The sequence below is a fragment of the Pinus tabuliformis genome, chromosome 2_1, assembly GCF_031772625.1.
Source record: "Pinus tabuliformis cultivar Carrire ecotype Pingquan chromosome 2_1, CPIR1, whole genome shotgun sequence".
Taxonomy (NCBI): Eukaryota; Viridiplantae; Streptophyta; class Pinopsida; order Pinales; family Pinaceae; genus Pinus; species Pinus tabuliformis.
In genome coordinates this window covers 24,931,672-24,955,123 of record NC_142299.1, presented here as the reverse complement: position 1 = coordinate 24,955,123, position 23,452 = coordinate 24,931,672, and the positions used below count along the sequence as shown (strand labels likewise).

General features: G+C 52.7%; 6 non-coding genes and 6 pseudogenes across 6 annotated transcripts; all 12 read left to right on the top strand.

The window, feature by feature from the left end:
- Nucleotides 1-1,844: 1,844 nt before the first annotated feature.
- On the top strand, nt 1,845-1,963 carry LOC149198579 (5S ribosomal RNA). Its single transcript, XR_016254000.1, has one exon. It is a non-coding gene; the product is annotated as a 5S ribosomal RNA (ribosomal RNA).
- A 1,903-nt stretch (nt 1,964-3,866) lies between these two features.
- Nucleotides 3,867-3,985, top strand: LOC149198578 (5S ribosomal RNA; annotated as a pseudogene).
- A 2,418-nt stretch (nt 3,986-6,403) lies between these two features.
- LOC149198577 (5S ribosomal RNA) lies at nt 6,404-6,522 on the top strand (annotated as a pseudogene).
- A 737-nt stretch (nt 6,523-7,259) lies between these two features.
- On the top strand, nt 7,260-7,378 carry LOC149198576 (5S ribosomal RNA; annotated as a pseudogene).
- Nucleotides 7,379-8,111: 733 nt separating this feature from the next.
- Nucleotides 8,112-8,230, top strand: LOC149198575 (5S ribosomal RNA; annotated as a pseudogene).
- Nucleotides 8,231-8,968: 738 nt separating this feature from the next.
- On the top strand, nt 8,969-9,087 carry LOC149198574 (5S ribosomal RNA). The gene has a single exon (XR_016254017.1). It is a non-coding gene; the product is annotated as a 5S ribosomal RNA (ribosomal RNA).
- A 737-nt stretch (nt 9,088-9,824) lies between these two features.
- Nucleotides 9,825-9,943, top strand: LOC149198573 (5S ribosomal RNA). Its single transcript, XR_016254020.1, has one exon. It is a non-coding gene; the product is annotated as a 5S ribosomal RNA (ribosomal RNA).
- A 6,845-nt stretch (nt 9,944-16,788) lies between these two features.
- LOC149198572 (5S ribosomal RNA) lies at nt 16,789-16,907 on the top strand (annotated as a pseudogene).
- Nucleotides 16,908-17,645: 738 nt separating this feature from the next.
- LOC149198571 (5S ribosomal RNA) lies at nt 17,646-17,764 on the top strand. Its single transcript, XR_016254009.1, has one exon. It is a non-coding gene; the product is annotated as a 5S ribosomal RNA (ribosomal RNA).
- Nucleotides 17,765-18,502: 738 nt separating this feature from the next.
- LOC149198570 (5S ribosomal RNA) lies at nt 18,503-18,621 on the top strand. The gene has a single exon (XR_016254006.1). It is a non-coding gene; the product is annotated as a 5S ribosomal RNA (ribosomal RNA).
- Nucleotides 18,622-20,524: 1,903 nt separating this feature from the next.
- LOC149198569 (5S ribosomal RNA) lies at nt 20,525-20,641 on the top strand (annotated as a pseudogene).
- A 2,313-nt stretch (nt 20,642-22,954) lies between these two features.
- On the top strand, nt 22,955-23,073 carry LOC149198568 (5S ribosomal RNA). The gene has a single exon (XR_016254012.1). It is a non-coding gene; the product is annotated as a 5S ribosomal RNA (ribosomal RNA).
- The last annotated feature ends 379 nt before the right edge of the window (nt 23,074-23,452 follow it).

The following is a 23,452-nucleotide window of genomic DNA, read 5'->3' as shown; positions in this document are numbered from 1 at the left end:
GGTGACTTAGAGACTCCCTTCGGGTGCCTTAGAACCTGCATGCCTCAATGGCAGGTTCTTCGTGTTCAACGCGAGGTTTTCATCATTGGCCTCCGATCGAATGATTCTGCGGGTGTTCGACGCCAGCTCATTGATTCACACGCCGCGGATTGTACCTATAGTACCTTGAGGACCATTGTCATTACTGGTGGTACCTCTCGCGTCTGTTAACAGTTTTCATCATTGACTGGTAATCAGACGATGTTCATGCATGTTCGACTTCAGCTCATGTATTCACATGCTTGGACTTGTACTTTGTTCGGGTCGGGACGGAGCGCAAGACCCTGGATCTCTGTCTGTTATGGTCCAGGTTGCGATTTTGTGGATGATCATTACATGACTCATTGATGGATGGCTGCGCCCATACCTGAGTCTTCATGGATGGCTGCGACCATACCTTATCATTATTCTGGTCTCCTTAGCTGGGTGGTTACGTCCATTCAACAGACCTTTTCGCATGTCTTTCGGATGGCTGTGCCCATGCCTAGACTGCATGTACTTGATTATCAGAGATTTTCGGTCCTTCCTGGTGGTGTTCCAGTTCGGCTAGTGTTATAAAGCATTTCACCCCTCCCACTCTCTCGATCTTCATGCTTTAGGGGGCATCTGTTACACAGTAATTTGTCACTGTCTCCCTGTCAGTCACCCTACTGTGTCAGGAATTCACAATAATCAAGTTCATGCCTTCTGAACTGGCCAAAAACCCACTTTTCCAAAGTTTTCCTCATCAGCGCATCTGTTTCTAAAATATCCGCGATGACTGGCAGACCGCGTGCGCTGCCAGCGCGGAAGCACACGCCTTTCCCGCGCTGGTCGAATTTCATGACCAGCGCAGCCTCTGTTTGTACCTACCCGCGCTGACACGGCCTTTTCCATTATGTCTTTGTGATGTCAGCTCGCCAGAACAGTTATGCACCGCACTGATCCAGTTTTGGCGAATTTGTTCCAACAGCCAGCCTTCCAGATAACTCCAGACTTGGTTGTTGGCCTTGTGAGTATCGACTCCCTTCTATGGCATGTCTGTTCGACCCTTTGCAACCACTTCCCTTGAGGATAAGCTCATCCTTCCACCCTTTTAGGAGGCTCCTTCTCCTATATGAACTTCCACCATTACCATGAGCAGCTAGTTTGGAATAGCTTGGATTGTGTAGAGCTTATGGTGCTCACATTGCTGCTACTATAGGTATTTGGTGTGATAAGTGTGGAAGGGCATGATAGCTTAGGGAAGGTTGTGTTGTGTTGCTTGTGTGAGAGAGAGAGTTTCTTGTCTTGGGAGAATCATTTCCAAAGGTGAATGCTTGAGACACTTGCTGACTGGCCCCTCCTGAGAAGGTTACCGACGTCAGAACATTTGGTTGTACTCTTCTCTGCTTGATTAATAATAGATGACTACTATTATTGTTCCATTCTCATTTGTCTATGCAATGGTTAAATGTGAATTACATCTTTTCTGACTGATGTATGGTTGCTTTTATTAGATTTCACGCTTGTGTTTGTTTCTTCTTCGTGTGTGTAGGTGTCTATTCGCGGAGATCGCGGAGGATCGTGACCAGCCAGAGCGAAGGAGTGAAGGTGGCATCTCTTCATCAAACAACAGCGCTGGAATCCAAGTAGGTGCTCTTTACCTCTTGTTTAATTGCAATTAGGAACTTGCATAGTAGCATTGACTGATTGTTGCTAGACCCTTGCTGGGCTAGTAGGGATCGCCTCTATCCGTAGAGGGGATTTACCTCTCCAACAGGCGCCATGCCCTGCGCGTGGCTCGGCGGTCTCCCTTGAAGAGGGGGAGGGGGCGCGATCTTTGCGGGTGCGATCATACCAGCGTTAATGCACCGGATCCCATCAGAACTCCGCAGTTAAGCGCGCTTGGGTTAGAGTAGTACTGGGATGGGTGACCTCCCGGGAAGTCCTAGTGTTGCACCCTCCCCCCTTTTTGTGCGCCGCGGCGGAGCCAGTGGAGGGGGTCCTCACGGGTCCGATCGCGCCGGCGCCAGTGCGGAACTCCGCGGTCACGCGCGCTTGACGGTTTTATTGGGTCGCGTCGCGTGTTCGTCTCGTTTTGCGGCGCTGGGCTGCCTATATATTGATGCGCAATGGAATCCCACGAATGAGGAGGTCGCCCGAGCATTAAGGGGGGAGGGGGAGTGTTACGCAGTAATTTGTCACTGTCTCCCTGTCAGTCTCCCTACTGTGTCATGAAATCAAATGCACCATGCTCATGCTCTCTAAACTGGCCAAATGACCCACTTTGCCAAAGTTTCTTGCATCAGCACGACTGTTATTAAAATAATCGCGCTGACTGGCGGCTGATAGTGTAACTGATGCGCTGCCAGCGCGGAAGCACACGGGTTTTCCGCGCTGGTCGAATTTCATGAGCCAGCGCATTTGTTATTCATATCTGATCGCGCTGACATGACCTTCTTTGTTATTCAGCTGCAATGTCAGCGCTCCAGTGCAGTTATGGACCCGCGCTGATCCAGTTTGGGCGAGTTTGTTCTAACAGTCGGCCTTCCAGATGACTCTAGACCTGGTTGTTGGCCTTGTAAATGTCTCCCTCCCTTCTATGGCATGTCTGTTCGTCATTTGTGCCACCTTCCTTGGAGATAAGCTCATCCTCCCACCATTCATGGAGACTCCTTCTCCTATTTAAACCTCCACCATTGCCATGAGCAGCTAGTTTTGTAGTTTGTAGTTTTTGGATAGTTTGGATAGTGTGGAATTCATAGTGCTTAGACTGCTGCTGCTAATAGGTAGTTGGTGTGACAAGTGTGGTTTTGCTAGAGGAAGCTTAAGGAAGGTTGTGAGTATTGCTTGTGTGAGAGAGAGCTTTGTTTTGGGAGAATCTACCTCCAAGGGTGAATGCTTAAGAGACTTGCTGGCTGGACCCTCAAGAGAAGGACTCAGCGTCAGAACTTTGGTTGTACCTTTCTTTGTTATTGATTAATAATAGATGACTACTGTTATGGTTCCATTCTCATTTGTCTTTATAATGGTTGATGTGAATTACATCCTTTCTGACTGATGTATAATTGCTTTTATTAGATTTAACGCTTGTGTTTGTCTTTCTCTTCGTGTGTGCAGGTATCTATTCACGGAGATCGTGGAGGATCGTGACCGGCCGGAGCGAAGGGGCGAGAGCGGCATCTCTTCATCAAACAGTAGCGTTGGAATCCAAGTAGGTGTTCTTTGCCTTTCTTGTATTTGCAATTAGGAACTTGCACAGTAGCATTGATTAATTGTTGCTAGACCCATTCTGGGCTAGTAGGGATCGCCTCTATCTGTAGAGGGGATTTACCTCTCCAACAGGGAGCGCCACTGAGGGAAACAGAGGACTGCTCCGAGGGAAACTCGGGAACGGGGCACGGATTCATCACCCTAGTCGGAAGTCATGAGCGGGATCAGAGCGCATTTGCGGCAGTGGGTGATGAATCTAGGAACGTTCGCGTCACTGTAGCGAAGATGACGCGAGGGAGAGTGGGTAAGAGGTTTGTTGAATCGTATCTGTTTTTTGTGGGAATCCGAATTTGGGGAGAGCCACGGATCGCGCACTGAAAGGCAGCACGCGCTCCACGCAGCGTCGTCGGTGGTCGCGGAACTCACGCCTTTTTCTCCCCTCCCTCTCTCCTTCCCTTCCTTTCCCCCCTTCGTTCTTCCCCTGGTCCGCTGGCTGCCCGCGAGGCGGGGCAGGGTGCGCCGCCAAGTCGGGGAAGAGGGCGAGCTCCCGCGCCGCGGCGAACAGCGTCGGACGGAGGGCCATGGGTGGGCACCATGCCCTGCGCGTGGCTCGGCGGTCTCCCTTGAAGAGGGGGAGGGGGCGAGATCTTTGCAGGTGCGATCATACCAGCATTAATGCACCGGATCCCATCAGAACTCCGCAATTAAGCACGCTTGGGCTAGAGTAGTACTGGGATGGGTGACCTCCCGGGAAGTCCTAGTGTTGTACCCTCCCCCCTTTTTGTGTGGCACGACGGAGCCAGTGGAAGGGATCCTCGCGGGTGCGATCACGTCGGCGCCAGTGCGGAACTCCGCGGTCAGGCGCGCTTGACGGTTTTATTGGGTCGCGTCGCGTGTTCGTCTTGTTTTGCGGCGCAGGGCTGCCTATATATTGATGCGCAATGGAATCCCGCGAATGAGGAGGTCGCCCGAGCATTAAGGGGGGAGGGGGAGCGCCACTGAGGGAAACAGAGGACTGCTCCGAGGGAAACTCGGGAACGGGGCACGGATTCATCACCCTAGTCGGAAGTCGCGAGCGGGATCGGAGCGCATTTGCGGCAGTGAGTGATGAATCTAGGACCGTTCGCGTCACTGTAGCGAAGATGACGCAGGGGAGAGTGGGTAAGAGGTTTGTTGAATCGTATCTGCTTTTTGTGGGAATCCGAATTTGGGGAGAGCCGCGGATCGCGCACGGAAAGGCAGCGCGAGCTCCACGCAGCGCCGTCGGTGGATGGCTGCGACCATACCTTCTTATCATCATGGTCTCTTCAGCAGGGTGGCTGCGTCCATACCACAAACCTTCTTCATATGTCTTTTGGATGGCTGCGCCCATGCCTAGACTACATGTAATTGAGATATCAGTTGTACATACGTGCAGGTCGTTCCTGGTGGTTTTCCAGTTCAGCAGTTTTGTAAAGCATTTCACCCCTCCCACTCTCTCGGGCTTCATGCTTTAGGGGGCATCTGTTACGCAGAAATTTGTCACTGTCTCCCTGTCAGTCTCCCTACTATGTCATGAAATCAACTGCACCATGCTCATGCTCTCTATACTGGCCAAATGACCCACTTTGCCAAAGTTTATTTCATCAGCGCGACTGTTATTAAAATAACCGCGCTGACTGGCGGTTGATAGTGTAACTGATGCACTGTCAGCGCGGAAGCACGCGGGTTTTCTGCGCTGGTCGAATTTCATGAGCCAGCGCATCCTATGAAAGTATTAAACCGCGCTGACACAGCCTGCTCCATTATTAAGATGCGCTGTCAGCGCTAGAGTTCAGTTATATACCCGCGCTGATCCAGTTTGAGCGAATTTGTTCCAACAGCCAGCCTTCCAGATGACTCCAGACTTGGTTGTTGGCCTTGTGGGTATCGCCCTCCCTTCTATGACATGTCTGTTCTTCATTTGAAACCACCTTCCTTGAAGATAAGCTCATCCTCCCACCATTCATGGAGACCCCTTCTCCTATTTAAGCCTCTACCATTGCCATGAGTAGCTAGTTTTGGATAGTGTGAAATTCATAGTGCTTAGACTGCTGCTGCTAGTAGGTAGTTGGTGTGACCAGTGTGGATTTGCTAGAGGAAGCTTAAGGAAGGTTGTGAGTATTGCTTGTGTGAGAGAGAGCTTCGTTGGGAGAATTTACCTCCAAGGGTGAATGCTTAAGAGACTTGCTGGCTGGACCCTCTAGAGAAGGACTCAGCGTCAGAACTTTGGTTGTACCTTTCTTTGTTATTGATTAATAATACATGACTACTGTTATGGTTCCATTCTCGTTTGTCTTTGTAATGGTTAATGTGAATTACATCCTTTCTGACTGATGTATAATTGCATTTATTAGATTTCACGCTTGTGTTTGCATTTCTTTTCGTGTGTGCAGGTATCTATTCACGGAGATCGTGGAAGATCGTGAGCGGCCAAAGCGAAGGAGCGAGAACGACACCTCTTCATCAAACAATAGCGTTGGAATCCAAGTAGGTGTTCATTGCCTCTCTTTTATTTGCAATTAGGAACTTGCACAGTAGCATTGATTGATTGTTGCTAGACCCATTCTGGGCTAGTAGGGATCGCCTCTACCCGTAGAGGGGATTTACCTCTCCAACAAGGAGGTCGCCCGAGCATTAAGGGGGGAGGGGGAGCGCCACTGAGGGAAATAGAGGATTGCTCCGAGGGAAACTCGGGAACGGGGCACGGATTCATCACCCTAGTCGGAAGTCGCGAGCGGGATCGGAGCGCATTTGCGGCAGTGGGTGATGAATCTAGGACCGTTCGCGTCACTGTAGCGAAGATGACGCGGGGGAGAGTGGGTAAGAGGTTTGTTGAATCGTATCTGCTTTTTGTGGGAATCCGAATTTGGGAAGAGCCGCGGATCGCGCATGGAATGGCAGCACGAGCTCCACGCAGCACCGTCGGTGGTCGTGGAACTTACGCCTTTTTCTCCCCTCCCTCTCTCCTTCCCTTGCCTTCCCCCCTTCGTTCTTCCCCTGGTCCTCCGGCTGCCCGCGGGGTGGGGCGGGGCGCGCCGCGAAGTCAGGGAAGAGGGCGAGCTCCCGCGCCGCGGTGAACGGCGTCGGACGGAGGGCCATGGGTGGACGCCATGCCCTGCGCGTGGCTCGGCGGTCTCCCTTGAAGAGGGGGAGGGGGCAAGATCTTTGCGGGTGTGATCGTACCAGCGTTAATGCACCGGATCCCATCATAACTCCGCAGTTAAGCGCGCTTGGGCTAGAGTAGTACTGGGATGGGTGACCTCCCGGGAAGTCCTAGTGTTGCACCCTCCCCCCTTTTTGTGCGGCGCGGCGGAGCCAGTGGAAGGGATCCTCGCGGGTGCGATCGTGCTGACGCCAGTGCGGAACTCCGCGGTCAGGCGCGCTTGACGGTTTTATTGGGTCGCGTCGCGTGTTCGTCTCGTTTTGCGGCGCGGGGCTGCCTATATATTGATGCGCAATGGAATCCCGCGAATGAGGAGGTCGCCCGAGCATTAAGGGGGGAGGGGGAGCGCCACTGAGGGAAACAGAGGACTGCTCCGAGGGAAACTCGGGAACGGGGCACGGATTCATCACCCTAGTCGGAAGTCGCGAGCGGGATCGGAGCGCATTTGCGGCAGTAGGTGATGAATCTAGGACCGTTCGCGTCACTGTAGCGAAGATGACGGGGGGAGAGTGGGTAAGAGGTTTGTTGAATCGTATCTGCTTTTTGTGGGAATCCGAATTTGGGGAGAGCCGCGGATCGCGCACGGAAAGGCAGCGCGAGCTCCACGCAGCGCCGTCGGTGGTCGCGGAACTTACGCCTTTTTCTCCCCTCCCTCTCTACTTCCCTTCCCTTCCCCCCTTCGTTCTTCCCCTGGTCCGCCGGCTGCCCGCGGGGCGGGGCGCGGTGCGCCGCCAAGTCGGGGAAGAGGGCGAGCTCCCGCGCCGTGGCGAACGGCGTCGGACGGAGGGCCATGGGTGGGCGCCATGCCTTGCGCGTGGCTCGACGGTCTCCCTTGAAGAGGGGGAGGGGGCGAGATCTTTGCGGGTGCGATCGTACCAGCGTCAATGCACTGGATCCCATCAGAACTCCGTCGTTAAGCGCGCTTGGGCTAGAGTAGTACTCGGATGGGTGACCTCCCGGGAAGTCTTAGTGTTGCACCCTCCCCCCTTTTTGTGAGGCGCAACGGAGCCAGTGGAAGGGATCCTCGCGGGTGCGATCGCGCCGGTGCCAGTGCGGAACTCCGCGGTCAGGCGTGCTTGACGGTTTTATTGGGTCGCGTCGCGTGTTCGTCTCATTTTGCGGCGCGGGGCTGCCTATATATTGATGCGCAATGGAATCCCCCGAATGAGGAGGTCGCTCGAGCGTTAAGGGGGGAGGGGGAGCGCCACTGAGGGAAACATAGGACTGCTCCGAGGGAAACTCGGGAACGGGGCACGAATTCATCACCCTAGTCGGAAGTCGCGAGCGGGATCGGAGCGCATTTGCGGCAGTGGGTGATGAATCTAGGACCGTTCGCGTCACTGTAGCGAAGATGACGCGGGGGAGAGTGGGTAAGAGGTTTGTTGAATCGTATCTGCTTTTTGTGGGAATCCGAATTTGGGGAGAGCCGCAGATCGCGCACGGAAAGGCAGCGTGAGCTCCACGCAGCGCCGTTGGTGGTCGCGGAACTCACGCCTTTTTCTCCCCTCCCTCTCTCCTTCCCTTCCCCCCTTCGTTCTTCCCTTGGTCCGCCGGCTGCCCGCGGGGCGTGGCGGGGCGCGCCGCCAAGTTGGGGAAGAGGGCGAGCTCCCGCGCCGCAGCGAACGGCGTTGGACGGAGGGCCATGGGTGGGCGCCATGCCCTGCGCGTGGCTCGGCGGTCTCCCTTGAAGAGGGGGAGGGGGCGAGATCTTTGCGGGTGCGATCGTACCAGCGTTAATGCACCGGATCCCATCATAACTCCGCAGTTAAGTGCGCTTGGGCTAGAGTAGTACTGGGATGGGTGCCCTCCCGGGATGTCCTAGTGTTGCACCCTCCTCCCTTTTTGTGCGGCGAGGCGGAGCGAGTGGAAGGGATCCTCGCGGGTGCGATCGCGCCGGCGCTAGTGCGGAACTCCGCGGTAAGGCACGTTTTACGGTTTTATTGGGTCGCGTCGCGTGTTCGTCTCGTTTTGCGGCGCGGGGCTGCCTATATATTGATACGCAATGGAATCCCGCGAATGAGGAGGTCGCCCGAGCATTAAGGGGGGAGGGGGAGCGCCACTGAGGGAAACAGAGGACTGCTCCGAGGGAAACTCGGGAACGGGGCACGGATTCATCACCCTAGTCGGAAGTCGCGAGCGGGATCGGAGCTCGTTTGTGGCAGTGGGTGATGAATCTAGGACCGTTCGCGTCACTGCAGCGAAGATGACGCGGGGGAGAGTGGGTAAGAGGTTTGTTGAATCGTATCTGCTTTTTGTGGGAATCCGAATTTGGGGAGAGCCGTAGATCGCGCACGGAAAGGCAGCGTGAGCTCCACGCAGCGCCGTCGGTGGTCACGGAACTCACGCCTTTTTCTCCCCTCCCTCTCTCCTTCCCTTCCCTTCCCCCCTTCGTTCTTCCCTTGGTCCGCTGGCTGCCCGCGGGGCGGGGCGGGGCGCGCCGCCAAGTCGGGGAAGAGGGCGAGCTCCCGCGCTGCGGCGAACGACGTCGGACGGAGAGCCATGATTGGGCGCCATGCCCTGCGCGTGGCTCGGCGGTCTCCCTTGAAGAGGGGGAGGGGGCGAGATCTTTGCGGGTGCGATCATACCAGCGTTAATGCACCGGATCCCATCAGAACTCCGCAGTTAAGCGCGCTTGGGCTAGATTAGTACTCGGATGGGTGACCTCCCGAAAAGTCCTAGTGTTGCACCCTCCGCCCTTTTTGTGCGGCGCGGCGGAGCTAGTGGAAGGGATCCTCGCGGGTGCGATCGCGCCGGCGCCAGTGCGGAACTCCGCGGTCAGGCGCGCTTGATGGTTTTATTGGGTCGCGTCGCGTGTTCGCCTCGTTTTGCGGCGCGGGCTGCCTATATATTGATGCGCAATGGAATCCCGCGAATGAGGAGGTCGCCGGAGCATTAAGGGGGGAGGGGGAGCGCCACTGAGGGAAACAGAGAACTGCTCTGAGGGAAACTCGGGAATGGGGCACAGATTCATCACCCTAGTCGGAAGTCGCGAGCGGGATCGGAGCGCATTTGCGGCAGTGGGTGATGAATCTAGGACTGTTCGCGTCACTGTGGCGAAGATGACGCGGGGGAGAGTGGGTAAGAGGTTTGTTGAATTGTATCTGCTTTTTGTGGGAATCCGAATTTGGGGAGAGCCGCGGATCGCGCACGGAAAGGCAGCGCAAGCTCCACGCAGCACCGTCGGTGGTCGCGGAACTCACGCCTTTTTCTCCCCTCCCTCTCTCCTTCCCTTCCCTTCCCCCCTTCGTTCTTCCCCTGGTCCGCTGGATGCCCGCGAGGCGGGGCGTGCCGTGCCGCCAAGTCGGGGAAGAGGACGAGCTCCCGCGCTACGGCGAACGGTGTCGGACGGAGGGCCATGGGTGGGCGCCATGCCCTGCGCGTGGCTCGGCGGTCTCCCTTGAAGAGGGGGAGGGGGCGAGATCTTTGCGGGTGCGATCATACCAGCGTTAATGCACCGGATCCCATCAGAACTCCGCAGTTAAGCTTGCTTGGGCTAGAGTAGTACTGGGATGGGTGACCTCCAGGGAAGTCTTAGTGTTGCACCCTCCCCCCTTTTTGTGAGGCGCGGCGGAGCCAGTGGAAGGGATCCTCGCGGGTGCGATCGCGCCGGCGCCAATGCGGAACTCCGCGGTCAGGCGCGCTTGACGGTTTTATTGGGTCGCATCGCGTGTTCGTCTCGTTTTGCGGCGCGGGGTTGCCTATATATTGATACGCAATGGAATCCCGCCAATGAGGAGGTCGCCCAAGCATTAAGGGGGGAGGGGGAGCGCCACTGAGGGAAACATAGGACTGCTCCGAGGGAAACTCGGGAACGGGGCACGGATTCATCACCCTAGTCGGAAGTCGCGAGCGGGATCGGAGTGCGTTTGCGGCAATGGGTGATGAATCTAGGACCGTTCGCGTCACTGTAGCGAAGATGACGCGGGAGAGATTGGGTAAGAGGTTTGTTGAATCGTATCTGATTTTTGTGGGAATCCGAATTTGGGGAGAGCCGCAGATCGCGCACGGAAAGGCAGCGCGAGCTCCACGCAGCGCCGTCGGTGGTCGCGGAACTCACGCCTTTTTCTCCCCTCCCTATCTCCTTCCCTTCCCTTCCCCCCTTCGTTCTTCCCTTGGTCCGCTGGCTGCCCGCGGGGCGGGGAGGGGCGCGCCGCCAAGTCGGGGAAGAGGGCGAGCTCCCGCGCTGCGGCGAACGGCGTCGGACGGAGGGCCATGGTTGGGTGCCATGCCCTGCGCGTGGCTCGGCAGTCTCCCTTGAAGAGGGGGAGGGGGCGAGATCTTTGCGGGTGCGATCATACCAGCGTTATGTTGGGTGTGGAGCCTTATTATCTTCTATAGTACCAGCATATTGGACCCCAGTTCAAAATGGGGCGGCAACGCCGCCCGTAAAATGATCGCTGCCGTGGGGGGTCCAGGGGAGCCCCCCCCTGGCGGGGGGTTTCGGGGGCAGCGCCCCCGAAGCTAAAAACAGCTGTAAAATTGCCTTGTAAAAGTATAGTAATTTCTAGTCAATCTGGGCCATTCATTAGGCGGATGATCTGACGGTAGAACTTATGTTTAGTTTAGGGTTTTTTGCCCTAGAAGGCAACCCCTCTCTTTATATGAGGGCATTGTATTTGAGGCTGTGATATAGATGTGTATTCGGTGAGCGAGAAACATAGAGGTGAGACTGTGAGAGAAAACAGAGGATATTACAGCGGTTTTGCTGTAGGTTGTATCTCTTCATTTTGCTGGATAATAGAAAGGAAGGACTGGCTGTTCGGGGTGGACGTAGCCCAAACTGGGTGAACCACGTATATCTGTGTCTCTCTTGTTTTGTGCGTTTTCTGTGTTTATATTTCTGCAATATTATATGTGTTCCATTGCTCTGTAATATATAATTTTCTAACAACTGGTATCAGAGCCGAAGGTGTATTTGGCTGATAAACTCGCAGGAAAGAAGGGTTCCTAGTTCGAGTGGGAGCAATGGCGGAAGATGGTAAGTTTAGGGTCGAGAAATTTAACGGCCAAAACTTCTCGCTGTGGAAGATGCAGATGGAAGATTATATGTATCAGAAATATCTATACCTACCATTGGGCGGAAAAACAAAGATGCCGACGGATATGAAAGACGAAGAATGGAACCTTCTCGATAGAAAGGCACTCGGAACAATACGGTTGTGCCTTGCTGCATCAGTCGCCTTCAACATTTCGAAGGAAACCACAACAGAGGGTTTGATGCAGACATTGTCGAAACTATATGAAAAACCCTCGGCCTCAAACAAGGTATTTCTTATGAAACGGTTATTTAATATGAATATGTGGGAAGGTGGATCTGTTGCAAACCATTTAAATGATTTTAATACAGTTACAAGCCAGTTAAGTTCTGTAGGGGTAAACTTTGATGATGAAGTTAGAGCTCTGTTATTCTTGTGCTCATTACCAGAAAGTTGGAATGGTTTGGTAATGGCCATTAGTAACTCCGTTTCTGGATCTAGTACTTTAAAGTTTGATGATGTTGTCGGTGCTATCCTTAGCGAGGAAATGCGACGGAAAAGCTCCGGTGAGACATCGGGAAATGCTTTGAGTGCAGAGTCTAGAGGAAGAAAAATGGAAAGAGGAAAGAGCTCAGGGTATCGCAGTAAATCAAGGAAAGGCAGATCCAAGTCCAGATCGGGGATAGTGTGCTGGAAATGTGGAAAGAAAGGACACCTAAAGAAAGACTGTAGATCTCAGAAGGGAAAAGAAGGAGATGCACAACAAGAAAACAATCATGAAGCAAATGTGACAGGTGAGGTGTTACAAGATGCTTTGATTCTTTCTTTCGAAAATATTACTGATTCCTGGGTGGTAGATTCAGGTGCCTCATTCCATGCCACACCTGAAAAGAAATACTTTTATGACTATGTTCAAGGAGATTTTGGACAAGTTCGTTTGGGTGATGATAAACCCTGGTAAATTGTTGGAATGGGTAAGGTTCTTGTAAAACAGCAGAATGGAAACCAATGGCTATTAAAGGAGGTAAGGCATGTTCCAGATCTAAAGAAAAATCTGATTTCAACAGGGCAGTTAGGCAGTGAAGGTTGTGTGACAACTTTCACAGATAAAGCTTGGAAGGTCACTAAAGGAGCCCTGGTAATAGCAAAAGGTGAAAAGGTTGGTACATTGTATTTATGCAATGGTATTTCTAACTCTGTTAATGCTTTGACTTCCAGAGGAGCAGATGCAGCATTATGGCATCATAGGCTCGGACACGAGTGAAAAAGGGATGAATATTCTTCACTCAAGGAATTTGTTGCCAGGTTTGAAGAATGTTGATTTGGATTTCTGTGAGAACTGCATTTATGGAAAACAGAAGAGAGTCAGATTTCTCAGAGTTGGGAAAGAAAAGAAGAACGAAAAATTAGAGCTTGTGCATACAGACGTATGGGGACCTGCTCAGGTATCATCTCTCGGTGGCTCTCGTTATTATGTTACTTTTATTGATGATGCAACTAGAAAAACTTGGATTTATTGTATTAAGAATAAATCTGATGTATTTGATACTTTCAAGAAATGGAAAGCTTTGGTTGAGATTGAGACAGGAAAGAAATTGAAGTGTCTTAGATCAGACAATGGAGGTGAATATTGCAGCAAAGAGTTTGATAGGTACTGTTCAGAGCATGGAATTCGCAGAGAGAAGACAGTTCCAAGAACACCACAAGAAAATGGTGTGTCAGAAAGGATGAACAGAACAATCATGGAGCGTGCAAGGTGCATGAGATTGCATGCAGGATTGCCTTTACAGTTTTGGGCAGATGCTGTAGATACTGCTGTTTATTTAATAAACAGAGGACCTTCAAGTTCCTTGGATGGTGGTGTTCCAGAGGAAGCATGGACAGGGAAAAAGGTAAACTACTCTATTTTAAAACCTTTTGGTTGTGAGGCCTTTGTCCATATTGATAAAGAAAATAGAACAAAGCTTGAGGCAAAGTCAAAGAAATGCACCTTTATTGGATATGGTGTTAATGATTTTGGTTATCGCTTATATGATTATGAAAATCACAAAATCATTAGGAGCAGAGATGTAATATTCAATGAAAAGGTATGGTATAAGAATCAGTTGCAGGAAAAGAAACAAGAAAAATGAAACAAGGAATACGCAGTTCTTGATGAAATTACTGAAAAAGTAAAGGTGCCTGAAAATAATAATAATCAACAACCACAACATCAGCAACCATCACAACAACAACAGGCACCCCAAACACCTGAAAGTGGTGTTAGAAGATCTACCAGGACAAGTAGACCTCCTGAACGATACTCTCCTTCATTATATTATTTATTGTTGACTGATTCCGGTGAACCTGAATGTTATGAAGAAGCAATGCAGGTTGAAAGCAAGAAGAAGTGGGAGGTAGCCGTGGAAGAAGAGATGGACTCCTTAATGCATAACCAGACTTGGGATTTAGTCAGGGTGCCTACAGGAAAAACTACATTGAAGAATAAATGGGTTTACAGGCTGAAGGAAGAAGATGGAGGAAAGCAAAGGTACAAAGCTAGACTTGTGGTGAAGGGGTTTGCACAGAAGAAAGGTATTGATTTTGATGAAATATTTTCTCCTGTTGTTAAAATGACTTCAATCAGAACTATTTTAAGTCTTGTAGCAGCTGAAGATTTGCATCTTGAGCAGTTAGATGTAAAGACAGCCTTTCTCCATGGGGATTTGGAGGAAGAGATATATATGCAGCAGCCACAAGGATATGAGGTGAAAGGGAAGGAGAAACTTGTGTGCAAGTTGAAGAAGAGCTTGTATGGTTTAAAACAGGCTCCAAGGCAGTGGTATCTAAAATTTGACAAGTTTATGTCTGAACAAGGTTATACTAGATGTCACTGTGATCATTGTGTTTATCTGAAAAATCAAAATGATGGCAGCTATATTATATTGTTATTGTATGTAGATGACATGCTTGTTGCAGGATCTAACATGCAGGAAATAAATGTGCTCAAAAGAAAATTGGCAAATTCATTTGCAATGAAGGATTTGGGTGCTGCAAAACAAATCCTTGGTATGAGAATAACTAGAGACAAGAAAAATAGAAAATTAACATTGTCTCAGAATGAGTACATACAAAAGGTGTTGAAAAGATTTAACATGCAAAATGCAAAACCAGTTAGTACACCTTTTGCTAGCCATTTCAAACTTAGCAAAGAAATGTGCCCAAAGACCCAAGAAGACATGGATTATATGTCTAAAGTTCCATATGCATCAGCAGTTGGAAGTTTAATGTATGCAATGGTCTGCACAAGGCCTGATATTGCACATGCAGTGGGAGTTGTAAGCAGGTACATGAACAATCCAGGAAAGGAACATTGGATGGCAGTGAAACGGATTCTCAGATATTTGAGAGGTACCACAAATCAGGCATTATGCTTTGGTGGTTCAAACATATCCCTACAAGGATATGTTGATGCAGATATGGCAGGTGACAGAGATAATAGGAGGAGCACTACAGGATATGTATTTACTGTTGGAGGAACAGCTGTCAGTTGGGTTTCAAAAATCCAAAGTGTTGTTGCACTTTCAACAACAGAAGCAGAGTATGTTGCTACTACAGAGGCTAATAAAGAAATGATTTGGTTACAAAGGTTTATGGGTGAATTGGGTAAGGAGCATGATATGGGCACGTTATACAATAATAGTCAAAGTGCCATTCATCTTGCAAAGAACTCAGCATTTCATTCCAGGACAAAACACATACAGCTCAAGTACCATTTCATACGATCAGTGTTGGAAGATGGAGAGTTGAAGCTGGAAAAGATACACACTAGCCAGAATCCTGCAGATATGCTAACAAAAGTTGTAACCAGGGAGAAACTGAGAATATGCTCAGTTTCAGTTGGTCTTCAAGGATGACGATGAAGATGAGCAACAACCAGGTCCAAAGAGGAGTCATTGTCCAGCAAATGGAGCAGCGGTGGAGTTGCTACAATCAGTCTCCAAGTGGGAGATTGTTGGGTGTGGAGCCTGATTATCTTCTATAGTACCGGCATATTGGATCTCAGTTCAAAATGGGGCGGCAACGCCGCCCGTAAAATGATCGCTACCGTGGGGGGTCCAGGGGAGCCCCCCCCTGGCGGGGGGTTTCGGGGGCAGCGCCCCCGAAGCTAAAAACAGCTGTAAAATTGCCTTGTAAAAGTATAGCAATTTCTAGTCAATCTGGGCCGTTCATTAGGCGGATGATCTGACGGTAGAACTTATGTTTAGTTTAGGGTTTTTTGCCCTAGAAGGAAACCCCTCTCTTTAAATGAGGGCATTGTATTTGAGGCTGTGATATAGATGTGTATTCGGTGAGCGAGAAACATAGAGGTGAGACTGTGAGAGAAAACAGAGGATATTACAGCGGTTTTGCTGTAGGTTGTATCTCTTCATTTTGCTGGATAATAGAAAGGAAGGACTGGCTGTTCGGGGTGGACGTAGCCCAAACTGGGTGAACCACGTATATCTGTGTCTCTCTTGTTTTGTGCATTTTCTGTGTTTATATTTCTGCAATATTATATGTGTTCCATTGCTCCGTAATATATAATTTTCTAACACGTTAATGCACTGGATCCCATCAGAACTCCGCAGTTAAGCGCGCTTGGGCTAGAGTAGTACTCGGATGGGTGACCTCCCGGGAAGTCCTAGTGTTGCACCCTCCCCCCTTTTTGTGCGGCGCGGCGGAGCCAGTGGACGGGATCTTCGCGGGTGCGATCGCGCTGGCGCCAGTGCGGAACTCCGCGGTCAGGCGCGCTTGACGGTTTTATTGGGTCGTGTCACGTGTTCGCCTCGTTTTGCGGCACGGGGCTGCCTATATATTGATGCGCAATGGAATCCCGCGAATGAGGAGGTCGCCCGAGCATTAAGGGGGGAGGGGGAGCGCCACTGAGGGAAACAGAGGACTGCTCCGAGGGAAACTCGGGAACGGGGCACGGATTCATCACCCTAGTCGGAAGTCGCGAGCGGGATTGGAGCGCATTTGCGGCAGTGGGTGATGAATCTAGGACCGTTCGCGTCACTGTAGCGAAGATGACGCGGGGAGAGTGGGTAAAAGGTTTGTTGAATCGTATCTGCTTTTTGTGGGAATCTGAATTTGGCGAGAGCCGCGGATCGCGCACGGAAAGGCAGCGCGAGCTCCACGCAGCGCCGTCGGTGGTCGCGGAACTCACGCATTTTTCTCCCCTCCCTCTCTCCTTCCCTTCCCTTCCCCCCTTCGTTCTTCCCCTGGTTCGCTGGATGCCCGCGAGGCGGGGCGTGGCACGCCGCCAAGTCGGGGAAGAGGGCGAGCTCCCGCGCCGCGGCGAACAGCGTCGGACGGAGGGCCATGGGTGGGCGCCATGCGCTGCGCGTGGCTCGGCGGTCTCCCTTGAAGAGGGGGAGGGAGCAAGATCTTTGCGGGTGCGATCATACCAGCTTTAATGCACAGGATCCCATCAGAACTCCGCAGTTAAGCGCGCTTGGGCTAGAGTAGTACTGGGATGGGTGACTTCCCGGGAAGTCCTAGTGTTGCACCCTCCCCCCTTTTTGTGCGGCGCGACGGAGCTAGTGGAAGGGATCCTCGTGGGTGCGATCGCGCCGGCGCCAGTGCGGAACTCCGCGGTCAGGCACGTTTGACGGTTTTATTGGGTCGCGTCGCGTGTTTTCCTCGTTTTGTGGTGTTGGGCTGCCTATATACTGATGCGCAATGGAATCCCGCGAATGAGGAGGTCGCCCGAGCATTAAGGGGGGAGGGGGAGCGCCACTGAGGGAAACAGAGGACTGCTCCGAGGGAAACTCGGGAACGGGGCACGGATTCATCACCTTAGTCGGAAGTCGCGAGCGGGATCGGAGCGCATTTGCGGCAGTGGGTGATGAATCTAGGACCGTTCGCGTCACTGTAGCGAAGATGACACGGGGGAGAGTGGGTAAGAGGTTTGTTGAATCGTATCTGCTTTTTGTGGGAATCCGAATTTGGGGAGAGCCGCGGATCGCGCACGGAAAGGCAGCGCGAGCTCCACGTAGCGCCGTCGGTGGTCGCGGAACTCACGCCTTTTTCTCCCCTCCCTCTCTCCTTCCCTTCCCTTCCCCCCTTCGTTCTTCCCCTGGTCCGCTGGCTGCCCGCGGGGCGGGGCGGGGCGTGCCACCAAGTCGGGGAAGAGTGCCAGCTCCCGCGCCGTGGCGAATGGCATCGGACGGAGGGCCATGGGTGGGCGCCATGCCCTGCGCGTGGCTCGACGGTCTCCCTTGAAGAGGGGGAGGGGGCGAGATCTTTGCGGGTGCGATCATACCAGCGTTAATGCACCGGATCACATCAGAACTCCGCAGTTAAGCGCGCTTGGGCTAGAGTAGTACTGGGATGGGTGACCTCCCAGGAAGTCCTAGTGTTGCACCCTCCCCCCTTTTTGTGCGGCGCGACGGAGCCAATGGAAGGGATCCTCGCGGGTGCGATCGCACCGGCGCTAGTGCGGAACTCCGCGGTCAGGCGCGCTTGACGGTTTTATTGGGTCGCGTCGCGTGTTCGTCTCGTTTTGCGGCGCGGGGCTGCCTATATATTGATGTGCAATGGAATCTAGCGAATGAGGAGGTCGCCCGAGCATTAAGGGGGGAGGGGGAGCGCCACTGAGGGAAACAGAGGACTGCTTCGAGGGAAACTCAGGAACGGGGCACGAATTCATCACCCTAGTCGGAAGTCGTGAGCGGGATCGGAGCGCATTTGCGGCAGTGGGTGATGAATCTAGGACCGTTCGCGTCACTGTAGCGAAGATGACGCGGGGGAGAGTGGGTAAGAGGTTTGTTGAATCGTATCTGCTTTTTGTGGGAATCCGAATTTGGGGAGAGCCGCGGATCGCGCACGGAAAGGCAGCGCGAGCTCCACGCAGCGCCGTCGATGGTCGCGGAACTCACGCCTTTTTCTCCCCTCCCTCTCTCCTTCCCTTCCCTTCCCCCATTCGTTCTTCCCCTGGTCCGTTGGCTGCCCGCGGGGCGGGGCGGGGCGCGTCGCCAAGTCGGGGAAGAGGGCGAGCTCCCGCGCCGCGGCGAACGGCGTCGGACGGAGGGCCATGGGTGGGCGCCATGCCCTGCGCGTGGCTCGACGATCTCCCTTGAAGAGGGGGAGGGGGCGAGATCTTTGCGGGTGTGATCATACCAGCGTTAATGCACCGGATCCCATCAGAACTCCGCAGTCAAGCGCGCTTGGGCTAGAGTAGTACTGGGATGGGTGACCTCCCGGGAAGTCCTAGTGTTGCATCCTCCCCCCTTTTTGTGCGCCGCGACGGAGCCATTGGAAGGGATCCTCGCGGGTGCGATCGCGCCGGCGCCAGTGCGGAACTCCGCGGTCACGCGCGCTTGACGGTTTTATTGGGTCGCGTCGCGTGTTCGTCTCGTTTTGCGGCGCTGGGATGCCTATATATTGATGCGCAATGAAATCCCGCGAATGAGGAGGTCGCCCGAGCATTAAGGGGGGAGGGGGAGTGTTACGCAGTAATTTGTCACTGTCTCCCTGTCAGTCTCCCTACTGTGTCATGAAATCAAATGCACCATGCTCATGCTCTCTAAACTGGCCAAATGACCCACTTTGCCAAAGTTTCTTGCATCAGCGCGACTGTTATTAAAATAACCGCGCTGACTGGCGGCTGATAGTGTAACTGATGTGCTGCCAGCGCGGAAGCACACGGGTTTTCTGCGCTGGTCGAATTTCATGAGCCAGCGCATTTGTTATTCATATCTGAACGCGCTGACATGACCTTCTTTGTTATTCAGCTGGGATGTCAGCGCTCCAGTGCAGTTATGAACCCGCGCTGATCCAGTTTGGGCGAGTTTGTTCTAACAGTCGGCCTTCCAGATGACTCTAGACCCTGTTGTTGGCCTTGTAAATGTCGCCCTCCCTTTTATGGCATGTCTGTTCGTCATTTGTGCCACCTTCCTTGGAGATAAGCTCATCCTCCCACCATTCATGGAGACTCCTTCTCCTATTTAAACCTCCACCATTGCCATGAGCAGCTAGTTTTGTAGTTTGTAGTTTTTGGATAGTTTGGATAGTGTGGAATTCATAGTGCTTAGACTGATGCTGCTAATAGGTAGTTGGTGTGACAAGTGTGATTTTGCTAGAGGAAACTTAAGGAAGGTTGTGAGTATTGCTTGTGTGAGAGAGAGCTTTGTTTTGGGAGAATCTACCTCCAAGGGTGAATGCTTAAGAGACTTGCTGGCTGGACCCTCAAGAGAAGGACTCAGCGTCAGAACTTTGGTTGTACCTTTCTCTGTTATCGATTAATAATAGATGACTAATGTTATGGTTCCATTCTCATTTGTCTTTATAATGGTTGATGTGAATTACATCCTTTCTGACTGATGTATAATTGCTTTTATTAGATTTAACGCTTGTGTTTGTCTTTCTCTTCGTGTGTGCAGGTATCTATTCACGGAGATCGTGGAGGATCGTGACCGGCCAGAGCGAAGGGGCGAGAGCGACATCTCTTCATCAAACAGTAGCGTTGGAATCCAAGTAGGTGTTCTTTGCCTTTCTTGTATTTGCAATTAGGAAATTGCACAGTAGCATTGATTGATTGTTGCTAGACCCATTCTGGGCTAGTAGGGATCGCCTCTATCCGTAGAGGGGATTTACCTCTCCAACAGGGAGTGCCACTGAGGGAAATAGAGGACTGCTCCGAGGGAAACTCGGGAACGGGGCACGGATTCATCACCCTAGTCGGAAGTCACGAGTGGGATCGGAGCGCATTTGCGGCAGTGGGTGATGAATCTAGGACCGTTCGCGTCACTGTAGCGAAGATGACGCGGGGGAGAGTGGGTAAGAGGTTTGTTGAATCGTATCTGCTTTTTGTGGGAATCCGAATTTGGGGAGAGCCGCGGATCGCGCACGGAAAGGCAATGCGAGCTCCACGCAGCGCCGTCGGTGGTCGCGGAACTCACGCCTTTTTCTCCCCTCCCTCTCTCCTTCCCTTCCTTTCCCCCCTTCGTTCTTCCCCTGGTTCGCTGGCTGCCCGCGAGGCGGGGCGGGGCGCGCCGCCAAGTCGGGGAAGAGGGCGAGCTCCCGCGCCGCGGCGAACAACGTTGGACGGAGGGCCATGGGTGGGCGCCATGCCCTGCGCGTGGCTCGGCGGTCTCCCTTGAAGAGGGGGAGGGGGCGAGATCTTTGCAGGTGCGATCATACCAGCGTTAATGCATCAGATCCCATCAGAACTCCGCAGTTAAGCGCATGGGCTAGAGTAGTACTCGGATGGGTGACCTCCCGGGAAGTCCTAGTGTTGCACCCTCCCCCCTTTTTGTGCGGCGCGACGGAGCCAGTGGAAGGGATCCTCGCGGGTGCGATCGCGTCGGCGCCAGTGCGGAACTCCGCAGTCAGGCGCGCTTGACAGTTTTATTGGGTCGCGTCGCGTGTTCGTCTCATTTTGCGGCGCAGGGCTGCCTATATATTGATGCGTAATGGAATCCCGCGAATGAGGAGGTCGCCCGAGCATTAAGGGGGGAGGGGGAGCGCCACTGAGGGAAATAGAGGACTGCTCCGAGGGAAACTCGGGAATGGGGCACAGATTCATCACCCTAGTCGGAAGTCGCGAGCGGGATCGGAGCGCATTTGCGGCAGTGGGTGATGAATCTAGGACCGTTCGCGTCACTGTAGCGAAGATGACGCGGGGGAGAGTGGTTAAGAGGTTTGTTGAGTCGTATCTGCTTTTTGTGGGAATCCGAATTTGGGGAGAGCTGCGGATCACGCACGGAAAGGCAGCGCGAGCTCCACGCAGCGCCGTCGGTGGATGGCTGCGACCATACCTTCTTATCATCATGGTCTCTTCAGCAGGGTGGCTGCGTCCATACCACAAACCTTCTTCGTATGTCTTTTGGATGGCTGCGCCCATGCCTAGACTACATGTAATTGAGATATCAGTTGTACATACGTGCAGGTCGTTCCTGGTGGTGTTCCAGTTCAGCAGTTTTGTAAAACATTTCACCCCTCCCACTCTCTCGGGCTTCATGCTTTAGGGGGCATCTGTTACGCAGTAATTTGTCACTGTCTCCGTGTCAGTCTCCCTACTGTGTCATGAAATCAACTGCACCATGCTCATGCTCTCTAAACTGGTCAAATGACCCACTTTGCCAAAGTTTATTTTATCAGCGCGACTGTTATTAAAATAACCACGCTGACTGGCGGTTGATAGTGTAACTGATGCACTGCCAGCGCGGAAGCACGCGGGTTTTCCGCGCTAGTCGAATTTCATGAGCTAGCGCATCCTATGAAAGTATTAAACCGCGCTGACACAACCTGCTCCGTTATTAAGATGCGTTGTCAGCGCTACAGTTCAATTATATACCCGCGCTGATTCTGTTCGTCATTTGAAACCACCTTCCTTGAAGATAAGCTCATCCTCCCACCATTCATCGAGACCCCTTCTCTTATTTAAGCCTCTACCATTGCCATGAGCAGCTAGTTTTGGATAGTGTGGAATTCATAGTGCTTAGACTGCTGCTGCTAGTAGGTAGTTGGTGTGACCAGTGTGGATTTGCTAGAGGAAGCTTAAGGAAGGTTGTGAGTATTGCTTGTGTGAGAGAGAGCTTCGTTGGGAGAATCTACCTCCAAGGGTGAATGCTTAAGAGACTTGCTGGCTAGACCCTCTAGAGAAGGACTCGTCAGAACTTTGGTTGTACCTTTCTTTGTTATTGATTAATAATAGATGACTACTCTTATGGTTCCATTCTCGTTTGTCTTTGTAATGGTTAATGTGAATTACATCATTTCTGACTGATGTATAATTGCATTTATTAGATTTCATGCTTGTGTTTGCATTTCTCTTCGTGTGTGCAGGTATCTATTCACGGAGATCGTGGAAGATCGTGAGCGGCCAAAGCGAAGGAGCGAGAACGACACCTCTTCATTAAAAAATAGCGTTGGAATCCAAGTAGGTGTTCATTGCCTCTCTTTTATTTGCAATTAGGAACTTGCACAGTAGCATTGATTGATTGTTGCTAGACCCATTCTGGGCTAGTAGGGATCGCCTCTACCTGTAGAGGGGATTTACCTCTCCAACAAGGAGGTCGCCCGAGCATTAAGGGGGGAGGGGGAGCGCCACTGAGGGAAACAGAGGACTGCTCCGAGGGAAACTCGGGAACGGGGCACGGATTCATCACCCTAGTCGGAAGTCGCGAGTGGGATCGGAGCGCATTTGCGGCAGCGGGCGATGAATCTAGGACCGTTCGCATCACCGCAGCGAAGATGACACGGGGAGAGTGGGTAGGAGGTTTGTTGAATCGTATCTGCTTTTTGTCGGAATCCGAATTTGGGAAGAGCCGCAGATCGCGCACGGAAAGGCAGCGCGAGCTCCACGCAGCGTCGTCGGTGGCCGCGGAGCTTACGCCTTTTTCTCCCCTCCTCTCTCCTTCCCTTCCCTTCCCTTCCCCCCTTCGTTCTTCCCCTGGTCCTCCGGCTGCCCGCGGGGCGCGCCGCCAAGTCGGGGAAGAGGGCGAGCTCCCGCGCCGCGGCGAACGACGTCGGACGGAGGGCCATGGGTGGACGCCATGCCCTGCGCGTGGCTCGGCGGTTTCCCTTGAAGAGGGGGAGGGGGCGAGATCTTTGCGGGTGTGATTGTACCAGCGTTAATGCACCGGATCCCATCAGAACTCCGCAGTTAAGCGCGCTTGGGCTAGAGTAGTACTGGGATGGGTGACCTCCCGGGAAGTCCTAGTGTTGCACCCTCCCCCCTTTTTGTGCGGTGCAGCGGAGCCAGTGGAAGGAATCCTCGCGGGTGCAATCGTGCCGACGCCAGTGCGGAACTTCGCGGTCAAGCGCGCTTGACGGTTTTATTGGGTCGCGTCGCGTGTTCGTCTCGTTTTGCGGTGCGGGGTTGCCTATATATTGATGTGCAATGGAATCCCGCGAATGAGGAGGTCGCCCGAGCATTAAGGGGGGAGGGGGAGCGCCACTAAGGGAAACATAGGACTTCTCCGAGGGAAACTCGGGAACGGGGCAGGGATTCATCACCCTAGTCGGAAGTCGCGAGCGGGATCGGAGCGCATTTGCGGCAGTAGGTGATGAATCTAGGACCGTTCGCGTCACTGTAGCGAAGATGACGCGG